At 41.5% G+C, this 22,374-nt stretch overlaps 6 non-coding genes across 6 annotated transcripts; 5 read left to right on the top strand and 1 right to left on the bottom strand.

Annotated features, from left to right (window-relative positions):
* The first annotated feature begins 2,522 nt into the window (after positions 1–2,522).
* Positions 2,523–2,638, top strand: LOC140310812 (U5 spliceosomal RNA). Its single transcript, XR_011916848.1, has one exon. It is a non-coding gene; the product is annotated as a U5 spliceosomal RNA (small nuclear RNA).
* Positions 2,639–17,006: 14,368 nt separating this feature from the next.
* LOC140310733 (U5 spliceosomal RNA) lies at positions 17,007–17,120 on the top strand. Its single transcript, XR_011916777.1, has one exon. It is a non-coding gene; the product is annotated as a U5 spliceosomal RNA (small nuclear RNA).
* Positions 17,121–17,428: 308 nt separating this feature from the next.
* On the top strand, positions 17,429–17,612 carry LOC140310357 (U2 spliceosomal RNA). Its single transcript, XR_011916436.1, has one exon. It is a non-coding gene; the product is annotated as a U2 spliceosomal RNA (small nuclear RNA).
* Positions 17,613–19,813: 2,201 nt separating this feature from the next.
* Positions 19,814–19,927, top strand: LOC140310732 (U5 spliceosomal RNA). The gene has a single exon (XR_011916776.1). It is a non-coding gene; the product is annotated as a U5 spliceosomal RNA (small nuclear RNA).
* A 308-nt stretch (positions 19,928–20,235) lies between these two features.
* Positions 20,236–20,419, top strand: LOC140310383 (U2 spliceosomal RNA). Its single transcript, XR_011916460.1, has one exon. It is a non-coding gene; the product is annotated as a U2 spliceosomal RNA (small nuclear RNA).
* A 1,448-nt stretch (positions 20,420–21,867) lies between these two features.
* LOC140310799 (U5 spliceosomal RNA) lies at positions 21,868–21,983 on the bottom strand. The gene has a single exon (XR_011916836.1). It is a non-coding gene; the product is annotated as a U5 spliceosomal RNA (small nuclear RNA).
* Between the last annotated feature and the right edge of the window lie 391 nt (positions 21,984–22,374).

The raw sequence follows: 22,374 nt of genomic DNA, 5'->3' as shown, positions 1-22,374 counted from the left end.
ACCTTCTTGCAGCGGAACACCTCCTCTCCCGCTTATGATTATGTGCGGTTTGATATTCGAAAATTTTCTTTCATGTTTTATAGCAATTATTGATGGACATTCATACCTTCTTGAAGCCGAACACATCCACTCCTGCTTTTGATGATGTATGGTTGGGCATTTGAACCTACTTTTTGCCCGTTTTTCATTAATTATGGGTGGACATTCACACCTTGTCGCAGCCAAACACCTCCGCTCCCTGTTTTGATCATGTATGTTTTGACATTCGCACCTTTTCTCACCTGCTTTTTACTATTGTCGGCCAATCACAGCTTCCTCTCCACCATACTTGTATGGTAGGAAATTCTCACCCACTCTCATCCGAAGACCTCTCCTCCCGCTTTTGTTAATATTTAGTCGGGCATTCGAACCTTTTCTTACCCACTTTTTACAAATTATGGTCGAACATTCACACCTACTTGCAGCTGAATACTTCCGCTCCACCTTTTAGTGATGTATGGTTGGCATTTGCACCTTTTGTTACCCTCTTTTTATACTGATTGCTGAAGATTAAGTTGTTCTTTCTCAAACTACAATTTTTTTTTAATTGTTGAAACTTGATTTGAAGTAGATAAATAAGGAGGACAAACAGTTTTAAGTCACGCTGATAGAAGAAATTAATTTTATAGCAAAATCTGTATTTCGTCATATGTCGAGAGATGCTTATTGCTGAAGAAGTTCTTTCACATTCTACAAAGTACAACGTTGTTTATCGTTGAAACTTGATTAGACATGAATAAATATGAAGGACAAAGCAGTCTTAACTTGGTTTGAGTTAATTAATTCGTTTTATAGGAGAATCCGAATTCGTGCTTATTTTCGGATTCCTGAAGAATGAGTCTGGTTCTTTCTCATAATACAAAGTTTGTTGTTTATTGTTGAAACTTCATCAGAAGCGAAGAAATAAATGAATGCCTATCAACAAATGTGGGATCTAAACTCTACTGCTTCCTCTAAAATAATTTCTTTTCTCAATTCAGAAATGTGTGTGTGTAAGTCACAACACCCGTGACACCAAAACGGCTTTCTTTTCTCTCTTTTCTCTACACTCTGCACTATGAGCACACACACCAAATCAGAAAGGCTTTTTTCTCTCTTTTCTACATTATGGACTGTGGGGACACAAAACCGCTCTCTCTTTTTTTTTTTGATTGTGTGCCAGGGCGTTGTCTCACGTATTAGATTATGCTTAAGATACGAATGGGTTTATCAGTCACATCAGAATCCATACATACTGATCCTCCCGTAATAAAATGGTCGGATCTTATCAAACACACTTTGTTTCTTGTGACAATCAAGTCAGCGAAACAGCGTATACACGTCAAGACACTGAATCAAGTTTGCCACAAGAACTCATAAGTTTGGCAGTATTGCTCTGCCGTCAGCAATCATACACCCATTTTATTTTCGTGAGACGTGCAGGCACCTGTTCATCTACTGTTCTATCACTATGAATTAGTTTATCTATTATCAATAAGGATACTTCTACAACTACTATCAAAGTATGTCCAGACTTCTTATGTTGTCAGTTGCTATATATGAATAAGTGGGTAGCTACTGACAAGCATTAAGCATGTCACACAGCCCAAACATATAACATTTCAGGACACACCACACAGTTAACAACCACAGTGAAGTGTCAAAGCCCAAACATTCAACAGGACACTTACACAACACATTCAAATCAAACAGTCAGACAACATACAAGAACATATACCCCAGCCGGCATTGCTCCCTGCCTATTTTCCTACAGCTCACTATGTGTGCGCACACCTTTATTCACAAACTCTTCAACTTATACTCTTTTACCGAAGCTGCTACAGCTCGATTGGCCGAATACCCTTAGATCCTATTTCGGTGAATTTGACATCTGCCTTACATGTAACAGATTAGCGGTTTAGCAGTTTTAATTTAGTTTGAGTGAAGGAATTCATTTTATAGCAAAATCCGAAATCGTGAAGCACTCATGAAAGTAAGCTTATTCTCGGATTCCTGAAACTTTAGATTTGCTCTTTCTTTTACTGCAAAGTACAACGTTGTTTTTTTTGTTTAAATCTTTCTAGACATGGTAAATATGAACGACAAAGCAGTTTTAACATAGTTTGAGTGAAGGAATTCATTTTATAGATAAAATCCCAAGAGTCTGCAGAGAAAAGAGAGTGAATGCGAAGTAGACTTTAACACGGCTATGGGAGCGAGCCGAGTGTGGGCTAACCGGGAGATTTGCTTGAAAGAAACGCGACACCGAATAAGCGGTCAGAACAAAGCCTCAATACGGGATTCTCGTGGTGTTTTTGTTGCTGCCTTGTCTTTTGCATAGAGTAAAAGACAAGGCAGCCATCGAATAGGGCCCGATTGTTCCTACTTGGTCAGCCGAGGAGCAAGGGGGGGGGGGGCAAGCGTCTCAACCAAGCAAAGCTCACCATGGGGAAGGTGGCTATACCAACTAGCCTGATGCCCTGCTCCCGCAGTGACGGATAATCGTACTCTGGTTTCTCTTCATAACATACAAGTCTTTCGCCTTTTACTAAAGACTTCCGTGGAGAGCAGCACTAATGAGTTGTTTCTATTATATTACCGGGAGTTGTGTAAGTGTCCTGTTGAATGTTACATGTTTGGGCTTTGACACGCTTCACTGTGGTTGTTAACTGTGTGGTGTGTCCTGAAATGTTATATGTTTGGGCTGTGTGACATGCTTAATGCTTGTCAGTAGCTACCCACTTATTCATATATAGCAACTGACAACATAAGAAGTCCGGACATACTTTGATAGTAGTTGTAGAAGTATCCTTATTGATAATAGATCACTAATTCATAGTGATAGAACAGTAGATGAACAGGTGCTTGCACATGTCTCACGAAAATAAAATGGGTGTATGATTGCTGACGGCAGAGCAATACTGCCAAACTTTAGAGTTCTTGTGGCAAACTTGATTCAGTGTCTTGACGTGTATACGCTGTTTCGCTGACTTGATTGTCACAAGAAACAAAGTGTGTTTGATAAGATCCGACCATTTTATTACGGGAGGATCAGCATGTATGGATTCTGATGTGACTGATAAACCCATTCGTATCTTAAGCATAATCTAATACGTGAGACAACGCCCTGGCACACGATAAAAAAAAAAAAAGAGAGAGAGCGGTTTTGTGTCCCCACAGTCCATAATGTAGAAAAGAGAGAAAAAAGCCTTTCTGATTTGGTGTGTGTGCTCATAGTGCAGAGTGTAGAGAAAAGAAAGCCGTTTTGGTGTCACGGGTGTTGTGACTTACACACACACATTTCTAAATTGAGAAAGGAAATTATTTTAGAGGAAGCACTAGAGTTTAGATCCCACATTTGTTGATAGGCATTCATTTATTTCTTCACTTCTGATGAAGTTTCAACAACAAACTTTGTATTATGAGAAAGAACCAGACTCATTCTTCAGGAATCCGAAAATAAGCTCTATTTTATGAGTTATGCACGAATTCGGATTCTCCTATAAAACGAATTCATTAACTCAAACCAAGTTAAGACTGCTTTGTCCTTCATATTTATTCATGTCTAATCAAGTTTCAACGATAAACAATGTTGTACTTTGTAGAATGAGAAAGAACTTCTTCAGCAATAAGCATCTCTCGACATATGACGAAATACAGATTTTGCTATAAAATTAATTCCTTCTATCAGCCTGACTTAAAACTGTTTGTCCTCCTTATTTATCCACTTCAAATCAAGTTTCAACAATTAAAAAAAATTTGTAGTTTGAGAAAGAACAACTTAATCTTCAGCAATCAGTATAAAAAGAGGTGCAAATGCCAACCATACATACCTAAAAGGTGGAGCGGAAGTATTCAGCTGCAAGTAGGTGTGAATGTTCGACCATAATTTGTAAAAAGCGGATAAGAAAAGGTTCGAATGCCCGACTATATATTAACAAAAGCGGGAGGAGAGGTCTTCGGATGAGAGTGGGTGAGAATTTCCAACCATAATCTATAAAATACGGTGAAAAAAAATATGTGAATGCCTCATAGAACACTAAAAGCGGAAGTGTTCGGCTGCAAGAAGGTGTGAATGTCCGACTATATTTGGTGAAAAGCAGGTGAAGCAAGGTCTGAATGCCCAACCTTACATCATCAAAAGCGAGATCAGAGGTGTTTGGCTGCAAGAAGGCCATAGTTTGCCAAAAGCGGGTAAGGTGCGAATGACCGACTAAATATCAACAAAAGTGGGGGCGGAGGTCTTCGGATGCAAGTGGGTGTGAATGTCCAACCATAGTTGGTAAAAAGCGGGTAAGAAAAGGTTAAAATACCCGACTGTACACAATCAATAGCGGGAGCGGAGTTGTTCGGCTACTAAAAGGTGTGAAAGTCCGACCATGGTTTGTAAAAAGCGGGTAAGAAAAGGTGCGAATGCCCGACAATGTATGATCAAAAGAGGGAGTGGAGGTTTTCGGCTGCAAGAAGGTCTGACTGTCCAACCATAATTTGTAAAAACCGTGGAAGAAAAGGCTCGAAAGCCCGACTATACACCATCAAAAGTGGGAGCGGAGGTGTTCAGCTGCAAGACGGTCTGAATGTCCATCAATAATTGCTAGAAAACATGAAAGAAAATTTTCGAATATCAAACTGCACATGATCATAAGCGGGAGAGGAGGTGTTCAGCTGCAAGAAGGTGTGAATGTCTACCCATAATTACTGAAAAATGGGTAAGAAAAGGTGCGAATGTCTAACCATACATCATCAAAAGAGGGAGCGGAGGTGTTCCGCTGTAAGACGGTGTGAATGTCCGACCATAGATGGTAAAAAGCGGGTAAGAAAAGGTTAAATTACCCGACTGTACACAATCAAAAGAGGGAGCGGAGTTGTTCAGCTAAGAGAAGGTGTGAAAGTCCGACCTTGGTTTGTAAAAAGCGGGTAAGAAAAGGTTCGTATGCCCGAATATACACCATCAAAAGCGGAAGCGGAGGTGTTCGGCTGCAAGATATTGTGAACGTCCGACCAAAGTTTGTAAAAAGCAGTTAAGAAAAGGTTCGAATATCTAACCAAATATAATCAAAAGCGGGAGCAGAGCTGTTCGACTGGAAGTAGGTGTGAATGTCAGATCATAATTTGCAAAAAGCTGATGAGAAAGGGTGAGAATGCCCGACTATACACCATCAAATGCGGTAGCGGAGTTATTCGGCTGTGAGTAGGTGTGAATCTCCAACCATAATTGCTGAAAAATGTGTTAGAAAAGGTAAAAATGCCGGTCCATACATCATCAAAATCGGGAGAGGTGGTGTTCAGCTGCAAGAAGGTCTAAATGTCCATCAATAATTGCTAGAAAACATGAAAGAAAATTTTCGAAAATCAAACCACACATGATCATAAGTGGGAGAGGAGGTGTTCAGCTGCAAGAAGGTGTGAATGTCCACCCATAATACCTGAAAAATGGGTAAAAAAAAGGTGCGAATGCCCAACCATACATCATCAAAAGAAGGAGTGCATGTGTTCGGCTACAAGAAGGTGTGAACGTCCAACCAAAGTTTGTAAAAAGCAGTTAAGAAAAGGTTCGAATATCCAACCATACATAATCAAAAGCGGGAGCAGAGCTGTTCGACTGCAAGTAGGTGTGAATGTCAGATCATAATTTGCAAAAAGCTGATGAGAAAGGGTGAGAATGCCCGACTATACACCATCAAATGCGGGAGCGGAGTTGTTCGGCTGTGAGTAGGTGTGAATCTCCGACCATAATTGCTGAAAAATGTGTTAGAAAAGGTAAGAATGCCGGTCCATACATCATCAAATGCGAGAGAGGTTGTGTTCGGCTGCAAGTAGGTGTGAATGTCCAGCCATAATTACTCACAAACGGGTAAGAAAAGGTAGTATTGCCAGACCATATATGATCAAAACAGGGAGCGGAGGTGGTTCAGCTGCAAGAAGGTTTGAATGTCCGACTAAAGTTCAAATATATTAACAAAAGCGGGAGGAGAGGTCTTCGGATGAGAGTGGTTGAAAATTTCCAACCATAATGTATAAAATGCGGTGAAAAAAAGGTGTGATAGAACACTAAAAGGTGGAGCGGAAGTGTTCGGCTGCAAGAAGGTGTGAATGTCCGGCTATATTTGGTGAAAAGCAGGTGAAGCAAGGTCTGAATGCCCAACCTTACATCATCAAAAGCGAGATCAGAGGTGTTTGGCTGCAAGAAGGCCATAGTTTGCCAAAAGCGGGTAAGGTGCGAATGTCCGACTAAATATCAACAAAATTTGGGGCGGAGGTCTTCGGATGCAAAGTGGGTGTGAATGTCCGACTATATTTGGTGAAAAGCAGGTGAAGCAAGGTCTGAATGCCCAACCTTACATCATCAAAAGCGAGATCAGAGGTGTTTGGCTGCAAGAAGGCCATAGTTTGCCAAAAGCGGGTAAGGTGCGAATGACCGACTAAATATCAACAAAAGTGGGGGCGGAGGTCTTCGGATGCAAGTGGGTGTGAATATCCCACCATACAAGTATGGTGGAGAGGAAGCTGTGAATGGCCGACCATAGTAAAAGGCGGGTGAGAGAAGGTGCGAATGTCAAACCATACATAATCAAAACAGGGAGCGGAGGTGTTCTGCTGTAAGAAGGTGTGAATGTCCAACCATAGTTGGTAAAAAGCGGGTAAGAAAAGGTTAAAATACCCGACTGTACACAATCAATAGCGGGAGCGGAGTTGTTCGGCTACTAAAAGGTGTGAAAGTCCGACCATGGTTTGTAAAAAGCGGGTAAGAAAAGGTGCGAATGCCCGACAATGTATGATCAAAAGAGGGAGTGGAGGTTTTCGGCTGCAAGAAGGTCTGAATGTCCAACCATAATTTGTAAAAACCAGGGAAGAAAAGGCTCGAAAGCCCGACTATACACCATCAAAAGTGGGAGCGGAGGTGTTCAGCTGCAAGACGGTCTGAATGTCCATCAATAATTGCTAGAAAACATGAAAGAAAATTTTCGAATATCAAACTGCACATGATCATAAGCGGGAGAGGAGGTGTTCAGCTGCAAGAAGGTGTGAATGTCTACCCATAATTACTGAAAAATGGGTAAGAAAAGGTGCGAATGCCTAACCATACATCATCAAAAGAGGGAGCGGAGGTGTTCCGCTGTAAGACGGTGTGAATGTCCGACCATAGATGGTAAAAAGCGGGTAAGAAAAGGTTTAATTACCCGACTGTACACAATCAAAAGAGGGAGCGGAGTTGTTCAGCTGAGAGAAGGTGTGAAAGTCCGACCTTGGTTTGTAAAAAGCGGGTAAGAAAAGGTTCGTATTTCCGAATATACACTATCAAAAGCGGAAGCGGAGGTGTTCGGCTGCAAGATATTGTGAACGTCCGACCAAAGTTTGTAAAAAGCAGTTAAGAAAAGGTTCGAATATCTAACCAAACATAATCAAAAGCGGGAGCGGAGGTGTTCGACTGGAAGTAGGTGTGAATGTCAGATCATAATTTGCAAAAAGCTGATGAGAAAGGGTGAGAATGCCCGACTATACACCATCAAATGCGGTAGCGGAGTTGTTCGGCTATGAGTAGGTGTGAATCTCCAACCATAATTTCTGAAAAATGTGTTAGAAAAGGTAAAAATGCCGGTCCATACATAATCAAAATCGGGAGAGGTGGTGTTCAGCTGCAAGAAGGTCTAAATGTCCATCAATAATTGCTAGAAAACATGAAAGAAAATTTTCGAAAATCAAACCACACATAATCATAAGTGGGAGAGGAGGTGTTCAGCTGCAAGAAGGTCTGAATGTCCGACCAATAATTACTGAAAAATGGGTAAGAAAAGGTGCGAATGCCAAATCATACATCATCAAAAGCAGGAGCGGATGTGTTCGGCTACAAGAAGGTTTGAATGTCCAACCATAGTAAGTAAAAGGTGGGTAAGAAAAGGCTCGAATGCCCGACTATATACCATCAAAAGCGGAAGCGGAGGTGTTCGGCTGCAAGACGGTGTGAACGTCCGACCAAAGTTTGTAAAAAGCATTAAGAAAATGTTCGAATATCCAACCAAACATAATCAAAAGCGGGAGCAGAGATGTTCGACTGCAAGTAGGTGTGAATATCAGATCATAATTTGCAAAAAGCTGATGAGAAAGGGTGAGAATGCCCGACTATACACTATCAAATGTGGGAGCGGAGGTGTTCGTCTGTGAGTAGGTGTGAATCTCCGACCATAATTGCTGAAAAATGTGTTAGAAAAGGTAAGAATGCCGGACCATATATCATCAAAAGCGGTAGAGGTTGTGTTCGGCTGCAAGAAGGTGTGAATGTCCAGCCATAATTACTCACAAACGGGTAAGAAAAGGTACTATTGCCAGACCATATATGATCAAAACAGGGAGCGGAGGTGGTTCAGCTGCAAGAAGGTTTGAATGTCCGACTAAAGTTTGTAAAAAGCGGGTAAGACAAGGTGTGAATGCCCGACAATGTATGATCAAAAGAGGAGCGGAGGTTTTCGGCTGCAAGAAGGTCTGAATGTCCACCCATAATTACTGAAAAATGGGTAAGAAAAGGTGCGAAAGCCCAACCGCACATGATCATAAGTGGATGAGAAGATGTTCGACTGCAAGTAGGTGTGAATGTAAGATCATAATTTGTAAAAATCGGGTAAGAAAAGGTAAGAATGCCCAACCATAAATTATCAAAAGCGGCAGCAGAGTTTCGGCTGGTATTTATCAATGTCTAGATAGATTTCAACAAAAAACAACGTTGTACTTTGCAGTAAAAGAAAGTGCAAATCAAAAGTTTTAGGAATCCGAGAATAAGCTTATTTTCATGAGTACTGCACGATTTTGGATTTTATGTATAAAATGAATTTCTTCACGCAAACTAAGTTAACACTGCTTTGTCCTTCATATGTACCCATTTCTACATATATTTCAAGCATAAACTTCCTCATATTACCCTGAATGAGAAAGAGCCACACTTGTGATTAAGCCATACCTCCCTTTTGAGGAGTTCTGCATGATTTGGGATTTTATCTATAAAATTGATTCCTTCACTCAAACTATGTTAAAACGGCTTTTACCTTCATATTTATCAATGTCTTGATAGATTTAAACAAAAAAACAACGTTGTACTTTGCAATAAAAGAAAGAGCAAATCAAAAGTTTTAGGAATCCGAGAATAAGCTTATTTTCATGAGTTCTGCACGATTTCGGATTTTATGTATAAAATGAATTCATTCACTCAAACCAAGTTAAAACTGCTTTTTCCTTCATATTTATCAATGTCTAGATCAACTTCAACAAAGAACAACATTGTATTTTGCAGTAGAAGAAAGAGCAAAACTGAAGGATCAGGAATCCGAGAATAAGCTTCTTTTCATACGTTCTGCATGATTTGGGATTTTATGTATAAAATGAATTCCTTCACTCAAACTAAGTTAACACTGCTTTGTCCTTCATATGTACCCATTTCTACATATATTTCAAGCATAAACTTCCTCATATTACCCTGAATGAGAAAGAGCCACACTTGTGATTAAGCCATACCTCCCTTTTGAGGAGTTCTGCATGATTTGGGATTTTATCTATAAAATCAATTCCTTCACTCAAACTATGTTAAAACGGCTTTTACCTTCATATTTATCAATGTCTCGATAGATTTAAACAAAAAAACAACGTTGTACTTTGCAATAAAAGAAAGAGCAAATCAAAAGTTTTAGGAATCCGAGAATAAGCTTATTTTCATGAGTTCTGCACGATTTCGGATTTTATGTATAAAATGAATTCATTCACTCAAACCAAGTTAAAACTGCTTTTTCCTTCATATTTATCAATGTCTAGATCGACTTCAACAAAGAACAACATTGTATTTTGCAGTAGAAGAAAGAGCAACACTGAAGGATCAGGAATCCGAGAATAAGCTTATTTTCTTATGGGCAAGTGGGAACTGCTTTGTCCTTCATATTTATCAATGTGTAGATGGATTTCAACTTCTTCTACTTCAAAGTCCAATGTTTTTCTTTGTTGAAGTCGATCTAGACATTGATGAATATGGAAGGACAAAGCAGTTCTAACTTGGTTTGAGCAAAGCAATTCATTTTATAGCAAAATCCGAAATCGTGCAGAACTCATGAAAGCAGGCTTATACTCGGATTCCTGAAACTTTAGATTTGATCTTTCTTTTACTGCAAAGTACAACGTTGTTTTTTTTTTTTAAAATATTTCTAGACATGGTAAATATGAAGGACAAATCAGTTTTAACATAGTTTGAGTGAAGTAATGCATTTTATAAGCAAAATCCCAAATCATGCAGAACTCACGAAATGCTTTTTCTCGCTTTTCACTGCTTTTTACAAACTTTGGTCGGACGTTCACACCTTCTTGCATCCGAACACCTCCGCTTCCGCTTTTGATGATGTATATTCGGGCATTCGAACCTTTTTTTACCCGCTTTTTACAAACCATTGTTGGACTTTCACACCTTCTTGCAGCCGAACACCACCTCTCCCGCTTTTGATGATGTATGGTCCAGTATTCTTACCTTTTCTAACACATTTTTCAGCAATTATGGTCGGACATTCACACCTACTCACAGCTGGACACCTCCACTCCCGCTTTTGATCATACAATGTCGGGACATCGCTCCTTGTCTTACCAGCTTTTTACAAACTTTAGTCGAACATTCACACCTTCTTGCAGCTGAACACCTCCGCTCCCGCTTTTGATGATGTATAGTCGGGCTTTCGAGCCTTTTCTTACCCAGTTTTTACAAATTATGGTTGGACATTCAGACCTTGCAGCCGAACACCTCCGCTCTCTCTTTTGATCATACATTGTTGGGCATTCGCACCTTGTCTTACCCGCTTTTTACAAACTATAGTCAGACATTCACACCTTGCAGCTGAACCTCCGCTCCCTGTTTTGATCATGTATGGTCTGGCAATACTACCTTTTCTTCCCCCGTTTGTGAGTAATTATGGCTGGACAATCACACATACTTGCAGTCGAACAGCTCTGCTCCCGCTTTTGATTATGTTTGGTTGGATATTCGAACCTTTTCTTAACTGCTTTTTACAAACCATGGTCGGACTTTCACACCTTCTTGTAGCCGAACAACTCCGCTCCCGCTATTGATTGTGTACAGTCGGGTATTTTAACCTTTTCTTACCCACTTTTTACCAACTATGGTCGGACATTCACACCGTCTTACAGCGGAACACCTCCACTCCCGCTTTTTATGGTGTATAGTCGGGCATTCGAACCTTTTCTTACCCGCTATTTACAAACTATGGTAGGACATTCAAACCTTCGTGTATCCGAAAACCTCCGCTCTCTCTTTTGATCATACATTGTCGGACATTCGCACCTTTTCTTACCCGCTTTTTACAAACCATGGTCGGACTGTCACACCTTCTTGTAGCCGAACACATCCGCTCCCGCTATTGATTGTGTACAGTCGGGTATTTTAACCTTTTCTTACCCGCTTTTTACCAAGTATGGTCGGACATTCACACCTTCGTACAGCGGAACACCTCCACTCCCTCTTTTGATGGTGTATGTTCGGGCATTCAAACCTTTTCTTACCCGCTTTTTCCAAACTATGGTCGGCCATTCACAGCTTCCTCTCCACCATACTTGTATGGTGGGATATTCACACCCACTTGCATCCGAAAACCTCCGCCCCCACTTTTTTTGATATTTAGTCGGTCATTCGCAGCTTACCCGCTTTTGGCAAACTATGGCCTTCTTGCAGCCAAACACCTCTGATCTCGTTTTTGATGATGTAAGGTTGGGCATTCAGACCTTGCTTCACCTGCTTTTCACCAAATATAGTCGAACAGTCACACCTTCTTGCAGCCGAACACTTCTGCTCCACCTTTTAGTGTTCTATGGGGTATTCACACCTTTTTTTTCACCGCATTTTATTGATTATGGTTGGAAATTCTCACCCACTCATCCGAAGACCTCTCCTCCTGCTTTTGTTAATATATAGTCGGGCATTCAAACCTTTTCTTACCCGCTTTTTACAAATTATGGTTGTACATTCAGACCTTGCAGCCGAAAACCTCCGCTCCCTCATTTGATCATACATTGTCAGGCATTCGCACCTTGTCTTACCCGCTTTTTATAAACTTTAGTCAGACATTCAAACCTTGCAGCTGAACCACCTCCGCTCCCTGTTTTGATAATGTATGGTCTGGCAATACTACCTTTTCTTACCGGTTTGTGAGTAATTATGGCTGGACATTCACACCTACTTGCAGCCGAACACCACTTTTCCCGCTTTTGATGATGTATGGTCCGGCATTCTAGTCTTTTCTAACACATTTTTCAGCAATTATGGTTTGACATTCACACCTACTCACAGCCGAACACTTCCGCTCCCGCATTTGATGGTGTATAGTCGGGCATTCTCACCCTTTCTCATCAGCTTTTTGCAAATTATGATCTGACATTCACACCTACTTGCAGTCGAACAGCTCTGCTTTTGATTATGTTTGGTTGGATATTCGAAACTTTTCTTCACTGCTTTTTACAAACTTTGGTCGGACGTTCACACCTTCTTGCAGCCGAACACCTCCGCTTCCGCTTTTGATGATGTATATTCGGGCATTCGAACCTTTTCTTACCCATTTTTCAGTAATTATGGGTAGACATTCACACCTTCTTGCAGCTGAACACCTCCTCTCCCGCTTATGATCATGTGCAGTTTGATATTCGAAAATTTTCTTTCATGTTTTCTAGCAATTATTGATGGACATTCAGACCTCCTTGCAGCTGAACACCTCCGCTCCCGCTTTTGATGATGTATAGTCGGGCTTTCGAGCCTTTTCTTCCCCGGTTTTTACAAAATTATGGTTGGACATTCAGACCTTCTTGCAGCCGAAAACCTCCGCTCCCTCTTTTGATCATACAGTGTCGGGCATTCGCACCTTCTCTTACCCGCTTTTTACAAACCATGGTCGGACTTTCACACCTTTTAGTAGCGGAACAACTCTGCTCCCGCTATTGATTGTGTACAATCGGGTATTTTCACCTTTTCTTACCCGCTTTTTACCAACTATGGTCAGACATTCACACCTTCTTACAGTGGAACACCGCCGCTCCCTCTTTTGATGGTGTATGTTCGGGCTTTCGAACCTTTTCTTACCCGCTTTTTACAAACTATGGTCGGACATTAAAACCTTCTTGTAGCCGAACACATCCACTCCTGCTTTTGATGATGTATGGTTGGGCATTCGTACCTTTTCTTACCCATTTTGCAGTAATTATGGGTGGACATTCACACCTTTTTGCATTTTAACACCTCCTCTCCCGCTTATGATCATGTGCGGTTTGATATTCGAAAATTCTCTTCCATGTTTTCTAGCAATTATTGATGGACATTCAGACCTTCTTGCAGCTGAACACCTCCGCTCCAGCTGTTGATGGTGTATAGTCGGGCTTTCGAGCCTTTTCTTCCCCGATTTTTACAAATTATGGATGGACATTCAGACCTTCTTTCAGCCGAAAACCTCCGCTCCCTCTTTTGATCATACATTGTCGGGCATTCGCACCTTTTCTTACCCGCTTTTTACAATTCATGGTCGGACTTTCACACCTTTTAGTAGCGGAACAACTCTGCTCCCGCTATTGATTGTGTACAATAGGGTATTTAAAACTTTTCTTACCTGCTTTTTGCCAATTATGGTTGGACATTCACACCTTCTTACAGCGGAACACCTCCGCTCCCTCCTTTGATGGTGTATGTTCGGGCATTCGAACCTTTTCTTACCCGCTTTTTACAAACTATGGTCAGACATTCAAACCTTCTTGTAGCCGAACACATCCACTCCTGCTTTTGATGATGGTTATTCAAACCTACTTGTTGCCCGCTTTTCATTAATTATGGGTGGACATACACACCTTGTCGCAGCCAAACACCTCCGCTCCCTGTTAGGATCATGTATGGTTGGGCATTCGTACCTTTTCTTACCCATTTTGCAGTAATTATGGGTGGACATTCACACCTTCTTGCATTTGAACACCTCCTCTCCCGCTTATGATCATGTGCGGTTTGATATTCGAAAATTCTCTTCCATGTTTTCTAGCAATTATTGATGGACATTCAGACCTTCTTGCAGTTGAACACATCCGCTCCAGCTGTTGATGGTGTATAGTCGGGCTTTCGAGCCTTTTCTTCCCAGATTTTTACAAAATATGGATGGACATTCAGACCTTGTTTCAGCCGAAAACCTCCGCTCCCTCTTTTGATCATACATTGTCGGGCATTCGCACCTTTTCTTACCCGCTTTTTACAAACCATGGTCGGACTTTCACACCTTTTAGTGGCGGAACAACTCTGCTCCCGCTATTGATTGTGTACAATCGGGTATTTTAACCTTTTCTTACCTGCTTTTTGCCAACCATGGTCGGACTTTCACACCTTTTAGTAGCGGAACAACTCTGCTCCCGCTATTGATTGTGTACAATCGGGTATTTTAACCTTTTCTTACCTGCTTTTTGCCAACTATGGTCGGACATTCACACCTTCTTACAGCGGAACACCTCCGCTCCCTCCTTTGATGGTGTATGTTCGGGCATTCGAACCTTTTCTTACCCGCTTTTTACAAACTATGGTCAGACATTCACACCTTCTTGCAGCCGAACACTTCCGCTCTACCTTTTAGTGTTCTATGGGGTATTCACACCTTTTTTTTCACCGCATTTTATAGATTATGGTTGTAAATTCTCACCCACTCTTATCCGAAGACCTCTCCTCCTGCTTTGGTTAATATATAGTCGGGCATTCGAACCTTTTCTTACCCGCTTTTTACAAATTGTGGTCGAACATTCACACCTACTTGCAGCCGAACACCTCCGCTCCCGCTTTTGATGGTGTATAGTCGGGCTTTCGAGCCTTTTCTTCCCCGGTTTTTACAAATTATGGTTGGACATTAAGACCTTGCAGCCGAAAACCTCCGCTCCCTCTTTTGATCATACATTGTCAGGCATTCGCACCTACTTGCAGCCGAATACTTCCGCTCCACCTTTTAGTGATGTATGGTTGGCATTTGGCACCTTTTCTTACCCTTTCTTACCCTACTGATTGCTTAAGATTAAGTTGTTTTTTCTCAAACTACAACATTTTTTTAATTGTTGAAACTTGATTTGAAGTGGATAAATAAGGAGGACAAACAGTTTTAAGTCAGGCTGATAGAAGGAATTAATTTTATAGCAAAATCTGTATTTCGTCATATGTCGAGAGATGCTTATTGCTGAAGAAGTTCTTTCTCATTCTACAAAGTACAACGTTGTTTATCGTTGAAACTTGATTAGACATGAATAAATATGAAGGACAAAGCAGTCTTAACTTGGTTAGAGTTAAGGAATTCGTTTTATAGGAGAATCCGAATTCGTGCATAACTCGTAAAATAGAGCTTATTTTCGGATTCCTGAAGAATGAGTCTGGTTCTTTCTCATAATACAAAGTTTGTTGTTTATTGTTGAAACTTCATCAGAAGTGAAGAAATAAATGAATGCCTATCAACAAATGTGGGATCTAAACTCTAGTGCTTCCTCTAAAATAATTTCCTTTCTCAATTCAGAAATGTGTGTGTGTAAGTCACAACACCCGTGACACCAAAATGGCTTTCTTTTCTCTCTTTTCTCTACACTCTGCACTGTGAGCACACACACCAAATCAGAAAGGCTTTTTTCTCTCTTTTCTACATTATGGACTGTGGGGACACAAAACCGCTCTCTCTTTTTTTTTTTGATTGTGTGCCAGGGCGTTGTCTCACGTATTAGATTATGCTTACGATACGAATGGGTTTATCAGTCACATCAGAATCCATACATACTGATCCTCCCGTAATAAAATGGTCGGATCTTATCAAACACACTTTGTTTCTTGTGACAATCAAGTCAGCGAAACAGCGTATACACGTCAAGACACTGAATCAAGTTTGCCACAAGAACTCATAAGTTTGGCAGTATTGCTCTGCCGTCAGCAATCATACACCCATTTTATTTTCGTGAGACATGTGCAGGCACCTGTTCATCTACTGTTCTATCACTATGAATTAGTTTATCTATTATCAATAAGGATACTTCTACAACTACTATCAAAGTATGTCCAGACTTCTTATGTTGTCAGTTGTTATATATATGAATAAGTGGGTAGCTACTGACAAGCATTAAGCATGTCACACAGCCCAAACATATAACATTTCAGGACACACCACACAGTTAACAACCACAGTGAAGTGTCAAAGCCCAAACATGTAACATTCAACAGGACACTTACACAACACATTCAAATCAAACAGTCAGACAACATACAAGAACATATACCCCAGCCGGCATTGCTCCCTGCCTATTTTCCTACAGCTCACTATGTGTGCGCACACCTTTATTCACAAACTCTTCAACTTATACTCTTTTACCAAAGCTGCTACAGCTCGATTGGCCGAATACCCTTAGATCCTATTTCGGTGAATTTGACATCTGCCTTACATGTAACAGATTAGCGGTTTAGCAGTTTTAATTTAGTTCGAGTGAAGGAATTCATTTTATCGCAAAATCCGAAATTGTGAAGAACTCATGAAAGTAAGCTTATTCTCGGATTCCTGAAACTTTAGATTTGCTCTTTCTTTTACTGCAAAGTACAACGTTGTTTTTTTTTTGATTAAATCTTTCTAGACATGGTAAATATGAAGGACAAAGCAGTTTTAACATAGTTTGAGTGAAGGAATTCATTTTATAGATAAAATCCCAAGAGTCTGCTGAGAAAAGAGAGTGAATGCGAAGTAGACTTTAACACGGCTCTGGGAGCGAGCCGAGTGTGGGCTAACCGGGAGAATTGCTTGAAAGAAACGCGACACCGAATGAGCGGTCAGAACAAAGCCTCAATACGGTGTTCCCGTGGTGTTTTTGTTGCTGCCTTGTCGATTGCACAGGGGCAAGCGTTTCAACCAAGCAACGCTCACCATGGGGAAGGTGGCTATGGCAACTAGCCTGATGCCCTGCTCCCGCAGTGACGGATAATCGTACTCTGGTTTCTCTTCATAACATACAAGTCTTTCGCCTTTTACTAAAGACTTTCGTGGAGAGCAGCACTAATGAGTTGTTTCTATTTTTGGCAGGCTTTACCTTTGCGGGTGAAGCCCTTTTTGTCTCTGCAAAATAAATTTTGTTACTGTGCAGAGTTACTTCTCTGAGTAGAGTCGCCTTACTTGTTGCGATTGTGCCGATGTTCGAAGCTGGAGTGCAAAGTTTTTGCTTGAATGGTGCTTGCTGGAGCATGCGGGAGTGCAAAGTTATACCATTTAAAAGGGCTGAAGAGTGCTCAGTGCAGCGGGTGGGCGGAGGTGCAACGTGACACTCTGGCCACCTATGGCCATAAAAAGAACACTGCTACAAGTGCGCATTGTGCCAGCAAGGGCCCTCGGACCTGAAACAGTGGACAGTTATCGCTTCTCGGCCTTTTGGCTAAGATCAAGTGTAGTATCTGTTCTTATCAGTTTAATATGTCCTCTATACGAGGACTACATATTAAATGGATTTTTAAGAATAGGAGTTGAAAAAGAAGCTTGCTCCGTTCACTCCAAGCATCGACCCAGTACTGCAGTGCCGCTGGGAACGGTGCGCTCTTCTCTGCTCTTGTGAAAAAGCAAACAGCGATGCAGGATGGAAGTTTCAGGGAGCCCAAGATGAAACTTTCTTTTAATCTGCTGAGAAAAGAGAGTGAATGCGAAGTAGACTTTAACACAGCTCTGGGAGCGAGCTGAGTGTGGGCTAACCGGGAGAATTGCTTGAAAGAAACGCGACACCGAATGAGTGGTCAGAACAAAGCCTCAATACGGTGTTCCCGTGGTGTTTGTGGCTGCCTTGTCTTTTGCACAGAGTAAAAGACAAGGCAGCCATCGAATAGGGCCCGATTGTTCCTACTTGGTCAGCCGAGGAGCAAGGGGGGGGGAGCAAGCGTCTCAACCAAGCAAATCTCACCAAGTAGGAACAATCGGGCCCTATTTGATGGCTGCAACACCTGAAAGAGATATTGATGCGAGACCCGATCAAAAGCTTTTTCAAAGTCTAAATTTAAGATGACAAGCCGGGTGTTTCTGTCTCTAGCGTAATCAATGATGTCTCGAATCAGTACGAGACTGTCGGTGAGTTGTCTCTCTGAGATGACACAAGCCTGGTCTGGGTGAATTACCTCCTCTAAAACAGAGGACATCCGTGTCGTTAAAACCTTGCTAAAAAGTTTACAGTCAAAGTTTAAAAGTGTGATGGGCCTCCAATTCTTTAGGTCAGTCTTATCATTTTTATCAGAAGTGAAGAAATAAATGAATGCCTATCAACAAATGTGGGATCTAAACTCTAGTGCTTCCTCTAAAATAATTTCCTTTCTCAATTTAGAAATGTGTGTGTGTAAGTCACAACACCCGTGACACCAAAACGGCTTTCTTTTCTCTACACTCTGCACTATGAGCACACACACCAAATCAGAAAGGCTTTTTTCTCTCTTTTCTACATTATGGACTGTGGGGACACAAAACCGCTCTCTCTTTTTTTTTTTATCGTGTGCCAGGGCGTTGTCTCACGTATTAGATTGTGCTTAAGATACGAATGGGTTTATCAGTCACATCAGAATCCATACATACTGATCCTCCCGTAATAAAATGGTCGGATCTTATCAAACACACTTTGTTTCTTGTGACAATCAAGTCAGCGAAACAGCCTATACACGTCAAGACACTGAATCAAGTTTGCCACAAGAACTCATAAGTTTGGCAGTATTGCTCTGCCGTCAGCAATCATACACCCATTTTATTTTCGTGAGACATGTGCAGGCACCTGTTCATCTACTGTTCTATCACTATGAATTAGTTTATCTATTATCAATAAGGATACTTCTACAACTACTATCAAAGTATGTCCAGACTTCTTATGTTGTCAGTTGTTATATATATGAATAAGTGGGTAGCTACTGACAAGCATTAAGCATGTCACACAGCCCAAACATATAACATTTCAGGACACACCACACAGTTAACAACCACAGTGAAGCGTGTCAAAGCCCAAACATGTAACATTCAACAGGACACTTACACAACACATTCAAATCAAACAGTCAGACAACATACAAGAACATATACCCCAGCCGGCATTGCTCCCTGCCTATTTTCCTACAGCTCACTATGTGTGCGCACACCTTTATTCACAAACTCTTCAACTTATACTCTTTTACCAAAGCTGCTACAGCTCGATTGGCCGAATACCCTTAGATCCTATTTCGGTGAATTTGACATCTGCCTTACATGTAACAGATTAGCGGTTTAGCAGTTTTAATTTAGTTCGAGTGAAGGAATTCATTTTATCGCAAAATCCGAAATTGTGAAGAACTCATGAAAGTAAGCTTATTCTCGGATTCCTGAAACTTTAGATTTGCTCTTTCTTTTACTGCAAAGTACAACGTTGTTTTTTTTTTTATTAAATCTTTCTAGACATGGTAAATATGAAGGACAAAGCAGTTTTAACATAGTTTGAGTGAAGGAATTCATTTTACAGATAAAATCCCAAGAGTCTGCTGAGAAAAGAGAGTGAATGCGAAGTAGGCTTTAACACGGCTCTGGGAGCGAGCCGAGTGTGGGCTAACCGGGAGAATTGCTTGAAAGAAACGCGACACCGAATGAGCGGTCAGAACAAAGCCTCAATACGGTGTTCCCGTGGTGTTTTTGTTGCTGCCTTGTCGATTGCACAGGGGCAAGCGTTTCAACCAAGCAACGTTCACCATGGGGAAGGTGGCTATGGCAACTAGCCTGATGCCCTGCTCCCGCAGTGACGGATAATCGTACTCTGGTTTCTCTTCATAACATACAAGTCTTTCGCCTTTTACTAAAGACTTTCGTGGAGAGCAGCACTAATGAGTTGTTTCTATTTTTGGCAGGCTTTACCTTTGCGGGTGAAGCCCTTTCTGTCTGTGCAAAATAAATTTTGTTACTGTGCAGAGTTACTTCTCTGAGTAGAGTCGCCTTACTTGTTGCGATTGTGCCGATGTTCGAAGCTGGAGTGCAAAGTTGTTGCTTGAATGGTGCTTGCTGGAGCATGCGGGAGTGCAAAGTTATACCATTTAAAAGGGCTGAAGAGTGCTCAGTGCAGCGGGTGGGCGGAGGTGCAACGTGACACTCTGGCCACCTATGGCCATAAAAAGAACACTGCTACAAGTGCGCATTGTGCCAGCAAGGGCCCTCGGACCTGAAACAGTGGACAGTTATCGCTTCTCGGCCTTTTGGCTAAGATCAAGTGTAGTATCTGTTCTTATCAGTTTAATATGTCCTCTATACGAGGACTACATATTAAATGGATTTTTAAGAATAGGAGTTGAAAAAGAAGCTTGCTCCGTTCACTCCAAGCATCGACCCAGTACTGCCGTGCCGCTGGGAACGGTGCGCTCTTCTCTGCTCTTGTGAAAAAGCAAACAGCGATGCAGGATGGAAGTTTCAGGGAGCCCAAGATGAAACTTTCTTTTAATCTGCTGAGAAAAGAGAGTGAATGCGAAGTAGACTTTAACACAGCTCTGGGAGCGAGCTGAGTGTGGGCTAACCGGGAGAATTGCTTGAAAGAAACGCGACACCGAATGAGTGGTCAGAACAAAGCCTCAATACGGTGTTCCCGTGGTGTTTGTGGCTGCCTTGTCTTTTGCACAGAGTAAAAGACAAGGCAGCCATCGAATAGGGCCCGATTGTTCCTACTTGGTCAGCCGAGGAGCAAGGGGGGGGGAGCAAGCGTCTCAACCAAGCAAATCTCACCAAGTAGGAACAATCGGGCCCTATTCGATGGCTGCAACACCTGAAAGAGATATTGATGCGAGACCCGATCAAAAGCTTTTTCAAAGTCTAAATTTAAGATGACAAGCCGGGTGTTTCTGTCTCTAGCGTAATCAATGATGTCTCGAATCAGTACGAGGCTGTCGGTGAGTTGTCTCTCTGAGATGACACAAGCCTGGTCTGGGTGAATTACCTCCTCTAAAACAGAGGACATCCGTGTCGTTAAAACCTTGCTAAAAAGTTTACAGTCAAAGTTTAAAAGTGTGATGGGCCTCCAATTCTTTAGGTCAGTCTTATCATTTTTATCAGAAGTGAAGAAATAAATGAATGCCTATCAACAAATGTGGGATCTAAACTCTAGTGCTTCCTCTAAAATAATTTCCTTTCTCAATTTAGAAATGTGTGTGTGTAAGTCACAACACCCGTGACACCAAAACGGCTTTCTTTTCTCTACACTCTGCACTATGAGCACACACACCAAATCAGAAAGGCTTTTTTCTCTCTTTTCTACATTATGGACTGTGGGGACACAAAACCGCTCTCTCTTTTTTTTTTTATCGTGTGCCAGGGCGTTGTCTCACGTATTAGATTGTGCTTAAGATACGAATGGGTTTATCAGTCACATCAGAATCCATACATACTGATCATCCCGTAATAAAATGGTCGGATCTTATCAAACACACTTTGTTTCTTGTGACAATCAAGTCAGCGAAACAGCGTATACACGTCAAGACACTGAATCAAGTTTGCCAAAAGAACTCATAAGTTTGGCAGTATTGCTCTGCCGTCAGCAATCATACATCCATTTTATTTTCGTGAGACATGTGCAGGCACCTGTTCATCTACTGTTCTATCACTATGAATTAGTTTATCTATTATCAATAAGGATACTTCTACAACTACTCTATCAAAGTATGTCCGGACTTCTTACGTAGTCAGTTGCTATATATGAATAAGTGGGTAGCTACTGACAAGCATTAAGCATGTCACACAGCCCAAACATATAACATTTCAGGACACACCACACAGTTAACAACCACAGTGAAGCGTGTCAAAGCCCAAACATGTAACATTCAACAGGACACTTACACAACTCCCGGTAATATAATTGAAACAACTCATTAGTGCTGCTCTCCACGGAAGTCTTTAGTAAAAGGCGAAAGACTTGTATGTTATGAAGAGAAACCAGAGTACGATTATCTGTCACTGCGGGAGCAGGGCATCAGGCTAGTTGGTATAGCCACCTTCCCCATGGTGAGCTTTGCTTGGTTGAGACGCTTGCCCCCCCCCCTTGCTCGTCGGCTGACCAAGTAGGAACAATCGGGCCCTATTCGATGGCTGCCTTTTCTTTTACTCTATGCAAAAGACAAGGCAGCAACAAAAACACCACGAGAATCCCGTATTGAGGCTTTGTTCTGACCGCTCATTCGGTGTCGCGTTTCTTTCAAGCAATTCTCCCGGTTAGCCGACACTCGGCCCGCTCCCATAGCCGTGTTAAAGTCTACTTCGCATTCACTCTCTTTTCTCTGCAGACTCTTGGGATTTTATCTATAAAATGAATTCCTTCACTCAAACTATGTCAAAA

Source organism: Leuresthes tenuis, unplaced genomic scaffold, assembly GCF_036924035.1.
Source record: "Leuresthes tenuis unplaced genomic scaffold, fLeuTen1.0.hap1 SCAF_6, whole genome shotgun sequence".
In the NCBI taxonomy this organism is placed as follows: Eukaryota; Metazoa; Chordata; class Actinopteri; order Atheriniformes; family Atherinopsidae; genus Leuresthes; species Leuresthes tenuis.
This window is presented reverse-complemented; position numbering and strand designations above follow the sequence as displayed.